The following is a 13,717-nucleotide window of genomic DNA, read 5'->3' as shown; positions in this document are numbered from 1 at the left end:
AGTATTATTCAATGTATGCAAATTGCCCATACAGCTTCTTCTCCTTTTTTAATTGAAAAGCCTGTCTTGTAAGCCTTGTAAGTTAGAAAAGAGCATTCTTGAACAGAAACAATATTGAAAAGGTGGGAAAACTGAGGAAGAGATGACAAAGGATCCTGGTTGGTTTATTGTAGAGATCCTGTGTTCCAGTCCCATACTTAATTTGCAAGAGGAGAAACTTCACAAAAATCCAGACACCTTTGAGAACACCTGTGCCCTCTTCTTTAGCCCCATGGTTCTCAAGTTGACCAGTGCCAGGCAAGCATAGCCAATTGAGTGTCCTCCCAGGTGTTGTTGGACTTCACCTCCTATCAACCCCAGCCAGCATGGCCAGTGATCAGGGATGATGGGAGATGCAGCGTAATTGCACTTGGAAGGCATCAAGTTGCCTACCCCTGATTTAATCTCCTACTGTTTAAACATGTGCCCTCATTTTGTCTTGGCCTTAAAGCTAAAGTGCTGCTGCTTAGCTGATTTGTTTTTTACTTAACTGAAACATTTGTATCCTTACTCAACCACCCACCCCAACAAAGGCTCGGTAAAATGGCTAAAAGTCAAAACGCAAATGCACATGCAATCACCATAAAAGAAATAACACAATCCATAAACTAACCACTTATAAAAAAACCAACAGTGAGCAAAATGCTGGCAGAGAAGGGACAGCACAAACATTTCTCTGAGAGTGGAGTTCAGCGTCTTGGTTCCATTGTTGAAAGGACCCCTGTCCTGGGTAACTTCGCCATTAGATTTCAACTGGTGAAAGGTCCCAGATAAGAGCCCAAAGACCCTTAATGCAGCAATGGGGAGCCTGTGGCCTTCCAGATGATACTGGACTCTCTTTAGCCCCCACCAGCATGGCCTAAAGGTCAAGGGTGATGGGAATTGTAGGCCAACAACAGAGCTGGGAGGCACCATTTGGCTGCACGTGATTTAAACCCCTTTATCTGTGCATCACTGCCTTCCTGGGTCTCCCAAAACACAACCCAGCACTCTTATTCAAGATATAGGTGCCGATAGGCCAAATGCTTTAAGTTAGTATTGTGCTCCCAGGACTTAAAGGTGTGGGTGGCCCATTTTAGGTAGTGGAGAGCAGTTATGAAATCTTTCCTCCTGCGAAAGAGTTCTTCAAAGAGAAGTAGGAAATGGCAGTTATTTAATCTGCCTTCATAAAACATGGAAAAATAAAAGCAATTTGTCAAGCATGAGCCCCCCCCCATAAACCACCCCAGCACTGCCTTGTGTTCATGTGCATCAGAGTAATACCAGAAGGGACTCTACTGTGAGGAATGACTACATAGAGAATAGGTGTTGGAGAATGTGTTCCGTAAATTGTATCCTAAACTGGGATGGGTGGGAGTGGGGGGCTACCCATGTAGAGCCTTCTCAATGTTACTGGAGTCCAACTCCCATCAGATCCGGCCAGCTTCCGGAGGGCATTTCATTGGCTCCCCCCGCCTTAAACAGGATGCATAGCCATTAAAGCACAACAAAATTCATTTTACTATTGAAACAGCTTGATTGTGAAGAACTTTGGACTGCAAACGCGGAAAACTCATGTGTGTAGCAGTTATTCCCATAGCCATAAGGAGGACCAAAGCTTTAAAAGAAGTCAACACATTTAAGACCCTGCATAGCGTGATCTTTCTAATCTACCGGTTATACTATTTGCTATCCCGTTTTGCTGATTGAATTTGCCATCCAAGTAAATGGGAAGAATTAAGGAATGTGAGCATTTCTTCCATTCGATTTCCATTGTTGTTTGCCTCATTTGCCAACTTTATATGTGTACAAACTGCTAATAGTTGATGTTAATTATAATTATTGATGAGATGCAGCTTTGGGAGTGTACCAGTGTAGTAGGATCTCTCTGACTGCTCATCTTCCAGAAGCATTGCTGGTGATGAAGAAACCTTTCTTTAAGCTTCTACATTTCCTTCCTGAGAAAGATTCCACCCTCTTGTCAGACCGAAAGGCATAATTTCTTCCTCTAACAGAAGTAGTAGGTAAGCGCTTTCTTAAAAACACTGTTTCAAGAAATAAAACAATTGCATGGTTGTGTTTGTAAACTGTTAGATGGAGACATTTTGTTTTCATTCATAACTTCAGTGAGGAGAATGTATTCCAGCTGAAATTTGCTGTGAGCAAATAAGAATGCAACTCAGCTTTGTATTAGAAAAAATTAAAATAGAACACGGAGAATTATCAATCTTAAATCTTTACTGAAATAAAAGTTTGCAGGGCTCACCTTCCTACTTGAAAGTTGTATTTACTCTGTTAAATAGTCATGCACCTTGAGACTAAAATGAAGAGGATAGAATCTTGGTGCAAATATTCTTTATTTACAAGATTTCTTACACATCCTTTACCATAAGGTCCCAGGGAGGATTAAAACAATACAAATGTGATATAATATACAATGCAACACAGTATAAAATTATAAAAGCAATTAATTATCACAACTGTGAAATAAAACCATTCCAAATAGAACAGTATGCATTCAACAAAAGATAAGGGCCCCACAAAATGAAAAACCTTTACCTGTTCATGGCCAGGATGCAAAGATGTTGATACAAACCTTGGCTATGAATCAGCTGCTCTGGGTGCCACTAATCACAATTCCTACCAAAGATTTGGAGACTGCTCATTCGAAGCTGTGCCATAACCAAGAGTGATTCAGGCAGCAAGCCTGAGGATTTTTTATTTTATTTTGCTGTAAACATTTTGTGTCCCACCAGCTACAAATGAGAGCTGGTGGTTTCACAACCTGTAAGGCCAAGGGGTGTGGAACCTGTGACCCTCCAGCTGTTGTTGCATTTCTACTCTGGCCTTAACCCGCATGGCTGATAGCCAGGGATGATGAGGGTTGGAGTACATCAACATTTGGGACTCAGCTAGGTGGGTAAAGAAAAAGCATTTTATATGTGTTGTATATTCATTATAGAGAAGTTTAGTGAAAGATACAGCAAATGCTACGCTGCATTTGTGGATCATACTATAGCTTCAAACAGTCTGCTTTCTTAAAAGTGTGGGTCTTAAGTGTTTCCAGGTCTGTACAATAATGTTTGCTATGTTGGGGAGATCTCCTATGATGTCCTCCACGATGGAGCATAAAATAGCACAATGCAGATTATGCTATACTGTTTGCTGTTTGAGAAAGTAGAGCAGTCAGTGGATTAATGCTGTTTTCTGGAAATATAAATGATTTCGCTGCCGCATGAATTATTCAGTTTGTATCTTTTGATTCCAGATGGAAACGTAAAACTTATTCACGGTGTTACTAAAATGGCTTGTGATATTGAACTTCACAGAATAACGTGTCACAGACTTTATATAGACACTGCAGTTGTGCTGGCTTCTGTCTTTTGAGTATGTGGAGCAGCAGCCTGGATATGTCAAAACAATTGATAGAGAGAAGCTTAAGACTGCAAAGTATTGAAAAAAAGGCCAAGGCTTCCAAGGGCTAGTCTTGAGAATGCTGCTGTTGATTTAACCCGGAAAACGTGGAAGAGGGTGAAACAGGAGTAGATAAGCAAAGTGCTTGGAGGAGGGGGTTACACTAGTCCTATTAGCATGCTAAGTATCCTGACTTCCAGCAGGGGGATTAAGAGGCACATTATATAGAGCTCTTATTTCAGCTGCTGATGTTAAATTTGTGCAAGTGACCCAGATGGAAAGATCAGGTGCAGAGTAGTGAAAGATTGATAATGTTAGATTAAATCTGCATTGTACATCTATCGGAGGATCTGCCCATATCAATGAGAAGGGAAAAATGTGTTTGTCATTTAACAGGTTCTAGAATTGTTATAGTACCAGCAGACTGTTACCAGATACTTATAGAACATTTTAAATGCTGAGGGACTAGAGAAGTAATGAGAAGTTGTGAACAAGAAAAAGCATTACACAGTCAAACATGATTATTGTTGTATCTTAATGTTGCTGGGAAGCTCAAGGTTGGGTTAGATGTTTGTCCAGAGAGTGACAGCCTACATGGAGCGCAGCAACCAATCTCAGGAACGAATGTGCCTGATAACTGCACAAAGAAAAATGGGCACTAGACTTTTACATGTATAAATATGCATGTGACCACTGTGTTTCTCATTTTTCTTGATTCCTTTTGGAAGTGGGGAGATAGAAATTGGGTGACAAGTACAAATGGCTAAGATCAAACATCTGGGTCTCACATAACTTGTGTACAGTGGTAGTAAGTGCATGAAATCCAATGATCCATCTCTACCCATCTAGGCTGTCAGCGCTTCAAATAATAAGGCATTTAACTGACTATCCTTCCAGTTCACTCACGAATTCAATTAAGAGAGTATTTGGGTCCAGTGGCAGCTAGTTGCAGTAGCTGGCAGGTTGTGGGCTGGTTTGTAGCATCTGCAGCATCTGTTTCATGAGAATTTGCACAGTTGAGTATTACAGCAGAAGTGGGCAGGAAGCAACACAATTTGCCCTGTTTGCATCATTATGTAATTAATGAACCATCTCGCAGTGTAGGAGGATTTAGTGCTGTATTGTCAGGCAGACAAACAAAATAGCATAATGGTGTTATCAACAGGGAAAGAAAACTTCCTGTATTTCAATCTTCAACCCAACCAAGATGGGAAGATCACCAGTTTATAAATCTTGAGAATTTTGCAGTGTTTTATTACCTTTAGCAAAAAAGTGTATCTGATTTATCTCCCTGCTAGCTCAGCTTGTGTGCAGCCTTTTTGGTGGGCAGGATTTATACGGGGAGTAAAAAGCTGATCTGTTAAGGAACATTTCATTTTCTTCGTATAATATTGATAGGGGTGTTCATGAGGAGCTTTCCTTTTATAAATGTTGGAGCAGGGCTGCTCTGCTTGTCACCAGCCCAGTTGATCTCTGTCCTCCAGCCATGTAAAGCAGGCTATTGTACTAAGGTCTCAGTAAACATCCTGGGTTTTGCCACCTGCCTGGAATGCTAAAAAAGAGAGAATTGCCACACACATCTCATGGCTGGTGGATCTGTGTCTGACAAGTCACATTTTGCACTGTGATTGATCATTTGCACTACCAATTCTTGGCAGTATGAAATGTTGTTGTGATTGTCTCTCATTTGAGAAGAAACTCAAGCTTGAAAATAATAATAATAATAATAATAATAATAATAATAATAATAATAATAATAATAATTTATTTATTTACTTATACCCCGCCCATCTGGCTGGGCTTCCCCAGCCACTCTGGGCAGCTTCCAACAGAATATTAAAATGCAATAGTCTATTAAACATTAAAAACTTCCCTAAACAGGGCTGCCTTCAGATGTCTTCTAAAAGTCTGGTAGTCGTTTTTCTCTTTGAAAAACAAAGTTTGATAGAAGTTTGTTGCATCTCCCGGTTTAAGCAGTGAATTAAAACAGTTAGTGGGAAAGGAAAGGTTGGCTTCTGTTCGAGATTCAAAAGAGAACAAAACTGAATGCTGCCTGATACTCAGAAAGCTTATTTTACATGTGGCGTAAATTACTTTTTGAAGCAAACTGAAGCAGTCATTGGCTCTGAGATTGGAAGGAATCTGAGCAACTGACTGTCCCATTTTCTTCTTCAGAGTGAGTAATTTAAGACACATTATAAACACAGATTAAGTTGCCTCAGTAGTCTCTGCAGTTAAATGAGAGAGTAGGAAAAAAGTGACATTGTGGTTTGGAGAGGTAAGCCCTACAAATTTTTAAAGCAATCCAAAATGTTTCTTTAGACTTGAAATCCAAAGGTTGTGTTTAGATTTAACATTCCAAGTAGTTAAAGTTTTAGCTGCTGTGAGTAGAGGGCATTGAGACATGGACACAAAAATTCAAATTTCCCTCTGATTAATTAAGCAAATACAGCATTTGTCACGCTTACAAAATAATGGTTTCTGCTATTGTTATCCATTTAAAATCTAGCTGGGAGCAGCTGATCAGTGTCTCTGCATGACTAGGACACATAGCAGATGTTAGATCGTCTGTCAGAGAAGAGGCAAGGCCTGAGTCCCAAGCTAAACATGATTTACTGCTTATTTTACACTCTCTTACCCTCCAACATGTTGAGTCCCAAAACTAGGTTCTGTGTCTTCCCAGCTGTGCTTCCACGGAAGTCGTGTGACTCGTGCAAAATCATGGAGCCCCAAAGATGTGCTTTCTCCAGGGTGAGGTCTTGGCGCAAAATCATGCAAGATCACAGTGCCCAAAATGACCACCTTGCTCTGGTGGGAAAAAAGGCTTGTCCTGTTTTTTTCTGGGACACTTGTGGGGTATGTACTGTACTCTAACTTGCCCAGAGAACCTCTCACAAAGAAAACCATCTCAGAAGTAAAGTTGACCAGAATGGCATTTGGTTGAACAAAACATCTGTGCAGACATCTGCATTTGCTGTTATAAAGAACAGTCTTGAAATATCCATTGTTGAGACAAATTTTGTTTTGATTGGCTTTCGTCAAATGTTAGCTTGTAAGAGGACCACCAAGGCATAAAGCATGAAATGCCATTTAAAAATTGGTGCTTTTAAGAGTGCATTTATTTATTTTTGTACACAGGATTCAAGAGTCTAAAAGCATGCTAGTCAATATCCACATTAAGTCTGCAATAGGTTTGCCTTCTTTGCTTTGTTTGTTTGTAAAATGGTGCAGATCAGTGGGGAGATGGAAGAGACACCATCATGAAAGTGCTTGCTGGGGGGCAAATTGCAACCCACTGCTAAAGACCTTCCTTCTTGCCCCCAAGGTTTTCAGTGGTGAGTTGCTTTGTGTTCCTGGCTAAACCTCTTTGGACTATAGCCTTTTTCACATCAAGGGAGACATCAAAATTGTGTGTGGGGATCACAAATTTTTATGTTTTTTAAGGAAATTGTTTATGCGCAGAACCCGATCACCTAAATTCTACAATTTAGATTTCCATCTGGAATTTAAAAAGGCAGGGGTCAGATTTGCAAAACATTTGCAGAAAGGAACTGTTTTATTCCTTGCCTCCCTTCTCATGAGTTCCATTCCTTGCTTTGCTGCCTCTGCCTATTCCCATTTTCTTTCTTATCTCTGCAAGCCTTTTCTGATTTGCCCACCGCACCAATCTTACTACCTGTTCCCTTTCCTGGACTGCATCTCTGACAAACTGTTCCACATTGTCTTTCATTTGGGTAGCTTAGCCTGACTTTGCAAAGAGATTGTAGAAATATCCCCAGCGTCAGGCATAGACATGTAGAGGAAGTACCATAGCTCAGTGATGGAGCTGCTGCTTTGCGTGCTGAAGGTTCAATCCCTGGGATCTCCAAGAAGGGCTAGGAGAGGCCTGGGAGAGCTGCAGCCAGTCAGTGTTGAGAGTAAGCCAGCTTCCTATTTTCCAAAGAATAAAAAGTATTTATGAAGAAATGAGTTCCCTAAGGCTTAAGGCTGATTTTCTGTTGCTTTCACATTGTTTTAAAACATATTGTATTTCTGTTATTTTTGTCTTTAAATCTATCTGAACTGTGCAAAGCACTTTGGTCCCATGCTAGCATGAGGAGGCGAGACATGAGCATCCCACACAACAACAAAGTAACTGCCACATAAATGGGGGTAGGGGTGGTCTGGAAAGGTCCCTAGGGGTGCTCCCCAAAAGCCTCGGTGGAAAAAAGAATTCCTTGATTGAGAGGGATTTCAGAGGGTAAGCAAGGGCAGCCAGCTGAATAACCGTATCTTAATTAAACTTAATTAATTCAGCCTGACCACTGGATGATTATTTTTCTTCTTCTTGGCCGCTTGGAACATTGCAATGGGCAAGCCGCCATATTTCCCAGATCAAGCCGTTTTTATGATAAGTGCAGAGACTTGTTTTTCTCTGCTCTCTTTTCTACAACCTTGGAGGATAATGAGCTTATATTTAAAGCAAAACATGTCCGTTTTGTGTATTATGGGAAGCAGAAGCACATGGCTGTGCTCTTGGCGCCAACTGAAGATTTCATTCATTTTGCCAAGCCATTGCCCGCTTGCATGTGGCCAGTACTCATTTATGAAAACAGCTAGGCACACAGATGGCTCTTACTTGTTTCCAAATAAAGGCACAGCTAAAAAGAGTTCCGTTAACCGTCTGGAATGTAAGGAGTTGCGCAGGGAAAGGACCTCAATTTGTGGGATGAATGGAGATGATTTTCCGGTTGCAAGCTCGGTGGTGGTGGTTATGTAAATTACAAAACCAAGAAATTTTGAAGGTTTCAAAAGGTAGTCTTCTATATATAGTTGCAGAGCTCATTTTTGTAGTCCTTGAGGTGGCCTTGCTGCAACACTGAAATTGCTTTCTTTGAAATGGCATTTTAAGTGCTGAATGTTGAAGAGAACGTTCACATTCTAGAGCTTCTCTAGTGATAAGAAAGGCTTGGCTCCTAAGCAAGAAAGCTGACATTCATTGTGCCTTTTGTATCTTTGACTGAAATTAGCAGAGTGCATTCGTTTTAAGAAATGAATGAAAAAGCTATGTGTAGGCCCAATTTCATTTTTCATCTTGGATTTGTCCAAGCTGCCTAAATTTGGTACAGATTATACTGAGGACTGAGCAATGTGCTAGATTTGCATGTGCAGGGAAATTTTAATGTTGGGGTTTATTCAAATACATGATACCCCATGAGCATGGTATATTGCTACTTTTCACAAACTTTTCCTCGACGGGCTAGTTTTCTAAGTGCCTCTTTCCCATGTTAGCTTTCTATGTGCAGGGTGTGTGTGTGTGTATGTAGCCAGGCTAGCGTTATGTAATGGAGATATCTCTCATGAAGCTCCTAAATGCAAAGATAAAACAGCCTGTTGCTGTCGTTTAGCCTGAGAAACCTCAAAAGACTGAAACAGACAGACAAAACAAAAACTTTGCTGCTGAAACCACAAAGAACTATAGCTTCGTTCTCACACATTCAAGAGATAATGACGTAAATCTAAGTTGAACCTCTTTGGGTTGCAGATGCAAGCTCATATGACACTGTGTTTTGTGGTGTGTGTGTACGTGCAGTGTGTACACACACAGTGTGTTATATGAGTTTACATCTGCAGCCTAAAGTGGTACAAGTGAGATTTACGTCATCTGTTGCATGTGTGAGAGAGAAGCCATAGTTCCTCATGATTCGAGTAACCAAGTTTATGTTTTGTTTGTTTCAGTCTTTTCAGGTTTTTTCAGGCTGTTTTGTTTTTTGCACTTAGAAGCTTCCTGGGCATAACTGTCAACTTACAGATTTGAAAATAAGGGACCAGCAGCCAAAATAAGGGACCTGCAGCCTCACCTGTTCCAGGCACTCCAGTCTTCCTGTCCTCCTGCAGTCTGGTCAAACTCATGCTGCTAGCTTCGAGAACACTATCCAATCAACTTTGTAACCAGAGGTTCAACTGAATAGAATCTGAATCACATGCAGCACAAGGCCTATGCGGCCTCAACTTAAGATGGCTCCCCGGCCTGGCTTTGCACTGCAAAGTTTGCAGCAGCACGTGCAACAAAATGGTGTCCAGCATTCAAAAAACCCCTCAGCTTGCATTAACTAGCCACACACAAGGCATGCAAGCTCCACCCCCCAGTCGTTCTTAGACTTCTTATTGAGTGAGCAACACAGCCAAGCAACACAGTTGGAGCTTCCCTCCTCCCTGGCTGGCAGGGAGGGAGGGAGAGGAGCTGCTTCCTTTGAAATTTAAGGGACATCATTTAAGGGACATTTAAGGGACATCCATCAATAAGGAACAGCAGCGGGACATGGTGCTGGAATAAGGGACTGTCCCTTCAAATAAGGGACACTTGACAGCTATGTTCCTGGGAGAGATTCAACCTCCTTTATATTAAGCTACCTGTATGCCCACTGCCTGCATGCCTAGTCCCACAAGGGTATCTGCCAGGATAAACCATGCTTCCTGAAAAGACTTTTAACCCCCCACCCTCAACCCCAGGGCTGCTCCAAGATTTTTTGGGGGGGGGGAGTGTGTCCTCTGATAGATCGCTTCAGCTGCTAATGGGCTCTGGAGAAGTGACCTGGTAGCTGAATGTAGCCACCTTTTCTGTTTCCCAGAATGTGACAGTGATTCCACTTCAGAGACCTAGAATTGTGAGAAATTGAAAAGTGTGGCTAGTTCCAGCTGCCTGGTGCTGGCCAGAGTACTGGGGCAGAACATTTATTTGAAGGGGACCCAGTGCAGCCATCAGCAGGCAGGCCCTGCTAGAATATCTGCGCTCTAGAGCTGATACCAGCCATGTTTGTTTTTTGGACAAACCTGGACTTGTGTGAAAACAACTGTGAAGGCCACAGTGTCAGCTACACTAGTACAGATGGCTATAATAAGATATCTTAAGACATTTCTGCACCTACTCTTCAAAAATTGTGTAGCAATTAGCCTGAGACTTTGGAGAACTTCTGCTGGTTGGTGTTGTAGATCGTAGCTGGCTAGGTAGATCAAGGAGATGACTTAGCCCAGTGTTTCCCAACCGGTGTTCCGCGGCACACTAGTGTGCCGCGAGACGTTGGCTGGTGTGCCGTGGGAGGGAGGCGGGCGAGGCGGGCGGTGAGAGGCGGCGGCGGCGAGGATCCGCGTCGAGCCGGGGGCGGCTCCGCGGTGGTGGTGCTGAGGTTTCTCTCTCCATTCTCCCCTCACACACACACACAGGAAATAACACAGGATCAGCTGACAGGACCCAGCCAATGGGGCGGCGGCGGGGCAGCGCGTGCAAAAGGGAGGAGCGCGAGACAGCGGACGAGGAGGAGGCCGGCATTTCCGGGCAGCAGCAGCAACAACAGCAGCAGCAACTCCCGGCGACGGCTCCTCAAGCCCCGGGCAACCCTACTCCCTCACCGGCCTCGGCCGCCCTCCTGCTCCACCCGCCGCCGCCTCCCCCGCCGCCGCCGGCCACCTCGGCCCCGCCGCCGCCCCCTCCTCCGCCCGCTATCGCCGCCACCACCACAACAGCCGCCGCCGCCTCAGCTGCCGCCGTCCCTCAGTCCCTCGCTTTGCTGCCTCCTCCCCCCCCCCAAAGCTTGGAGGTTCCCCGGCAAGGGGGAGGAAAAAAATTGAAAACTTACACTTTCGTGCGTCCCTCCCGGCGTGACGCTGCGCGCTGACGTCACGGGGCTGTAATGGTGGTGTGCCGCGAGATTTTTTTCATCAAACAAGTGTGCCTTTGCCCAAAAAAGGTTGGGAAACACTGACTTAGCCTAATTCAGATTCATGTATTCAACTGTGGTGGGGGGTTTAAATGACACCGTCACTCATTTCTTTAATGGGTTTTGAAGTGGGTAAAATGCTGCCTCCTGGTTATAACAGAAGTTGTGCAAAAGCACGCTTTGCTGTTGACATTTTCTGATATGTAAACAAGTACAGCCTCTCTCTCTCTCAAAAGTTTACAAGCATAACTAATTGTATTGAACATTAAGAGAGCTCAGAAAGCAAGGGATTTAAAACTTCTGACTAACATTCAGATGAGTAAATATACACTTTCTAGAGTTTAAAAAGCGGCATAGGGATTTTGGCAAAGATTTTGGTGAAAATAGCTCTGTTTCCCCACCCTCAATTACCCTATTTAAAAAGACTTGTGTCAGATCTCCAAACTTCTATTTGAACACAGGGGAGTTTGGGGTCGGGGGAATTTGGAGGCCTTCCAAGAAGGAAAGTTTGAGAGGGAAGAAGCAAGATGCTGGTGTGCAGGAGCATCTGCCCCCTTGAATTTTGGCTTACAAATCAGGTCATACTACACTTTAAGTACGTGGTAATTTGGTAAATATCTTGCTTAAATGAGCAACTTGCTGAATAAGAAGCTTCTGCAATATTGGAGCTTTGGAAGCAAAAATATTTGAGACCCTTAAATTTGACTGCTATGTTTCTTTTTGAATAATTGTCTGGAGCAAAAGAAATACATAAATGGGCTGTGAATACGTTTACCGCCCCCTCTCCTGTTTTGCAGTGAAGTTAGAGCATGTGAACTTCGGGATCTTAGGGACTCAGTCAGTGCTCCATTTCTGACCCTGGAAGGATGAGGATTTTAGGCTGTTGGGGCAGCCATATGCTACATGAAAGTCTTGGCATGTCACCTACTCAAAGAGTCCCATGGAGTTTATTATTGCATTCCTCTTGATAAGTTACAACTAATTGAAATAGGCCTTGGCAGAAAAGCCAAATCCAAAAGGGATTATTTGCACACATGGTAAATCACTTAAATATGGCTTTATTGTCCAAAGATGAGAATGAAATGGAAGCATCTGTCCAATAAAATTATTTGAGTGAGATCATTCCTCTTCAATCATCCACCTCAGTTTTTCTGGATCTAATTATATATATAAAAAACGCAGAAGCTCCCTTTCCACAGAAATTCTTTGGGTTCTTTGGAGCACAGTCCTAATTGTAATGGACCGTTGACTTTTCAGAATATGATCTAGGGATTAATGAGTGCAGTATCCCAGGACAGGAGCTTAGCTGCAATGAAGAAATGCCCCAAGGGGGTGTCATGAGTTTCATTTCCACCCTCTCCTTCTTCCATGGTACTCAAGGCTATGTAACTGGAGTTCCCAGGCATTCTCCAATCCACACAGAGACCATACTTCATACTTCAAGGTTGCTGCATCACGAGCTTTCACAAGCTCCGTCCAATAAGACGTGAAAGTCGTGAAAGTCACTTTCAAGAGCAGAAGAAATAGGTTCTCCATAATAATCCACATGCTGCTGATGGTACTTGAGCCCAGAACGTTAAATGGGGGTTTCCCCAACTCAGGCACACTTCAGTCAGTTTTAAGAGTTACTCAAAAAATATCCTGCGGTTAGGAATGATGTCATTGTCATGTGTGATTAATAGAACTCACCTAGGTTACCTGAATAAAGTGTGTAATGTGTATTTCCTCTTAGACTTTATTTGGTTAATTTGGTGTTTGTGTGTGTGTGTGTGCGTGTGTGTGTGTGGGAGGCTATGCCAAATTTTGGATCTATTTTTGCAGCTATTTTTTATTCTATATTATGCATTGAAATTTATTACCTGCATATGGGTTTCCAGGCAGTGGCTTTTTTCTTAATAACATAGGAAGCTGCCTTCGGGTAGGTCAGGGCATTTCCCCATGTAGCCCAGCATGATCTACTCTGGCTTGCCCTTGTCAGAGGTCCTTGGGTAGGAGTCTGCTCCCATCATCTACTACCCAATCTTTTTAGACAGGGAAGCCAGGGATTGAACTGGGATTCTTCTTCATGCAAAATATGGGTTCTGTTACTGAATTGTGGTTCATCCCCTGATAATTTATTATGAATTTATACAGCCACCCTTGAGAAACCTCCTTGGTATCACTGAACACAAACAAAAAAACTTCTATGGTTCCTTACCCCTCCCTTTTCCTCTAAAATCTATGTTTGTTCAACCTTGTTTTCTTTGTTCCTCTTCCTAGGATATGCCTGGCTGCTAGTTGATTGCACTATGCCAGCGTAGACTCTTGACATGAATGAGTTTTCGTGGCTGTGTGTCATGTGCTGTGCTCAGAGTTCTGCTGTTTTTGGCCCAAAAAGATACTCCAAAGACCAACATGTTTGAAAAGCAAGGATGCGACTAGGAATGGAAACAAGTCTCTGCTACCAAACACTTTTTTGCTGGGGTTTGTTTGTTTGGCCTTGTAATGTTGTGAAGGCATTTTAGGCTTACAAATCTCCTTTTGATCTGTATTCCTAAATTAATTGGCTCAAACTGTCTTGTTGTGTGAATTTTTGCATTTACACAACA

At 42.7% G+C, this 13,717-nt stretch overlaps 1 protein-coding gene across 50 annotated transcripts in view; it reads left to right on the top strand.

The window, feature by feature from the left end:
• SVIL (supervillin) overlaps positions 1-13,717 on the top strand; it is a 147,357-nt gene that overhangs the window by 49,424 nt on the left and 84,216 nt on the right. For 9 of the 50 annotated variants that reach the window (XM_083466539.1, XM_083466536.1, XM_083466527.1 and 6 more), the window contains one exon: positions 1,926-2,042. The exons of the other annotated variants lie outside the window; for them this stretch is intronic. The gene's annotated coding sequence lies outside the window, so the exon portion shown is untranslated. The remainder of the gene's footprint in view (positions 1-1,925; positions 2,043-13,717) is intronic. 50 annotated transcript variants of the gene reach the window in all.

This window comes from Podarcis liolepis, assembly GCF_965112155.1.
Source record: "Podarcis liolepis genome assembly, chromosome: 12".
NCBI classification, from domain to species: domain Eukaryota; kingdom Metazoa; phylum Chordata; class Lepidosauria; order Squamata; family Lacertidae; genus Podarcis; species Podarcis liolepis.
The sequence above is the reverse complement of the archived record's forward strand: the minus strand, read 5'-3'. Positions and strand labels throughout refer to the sequence as shown.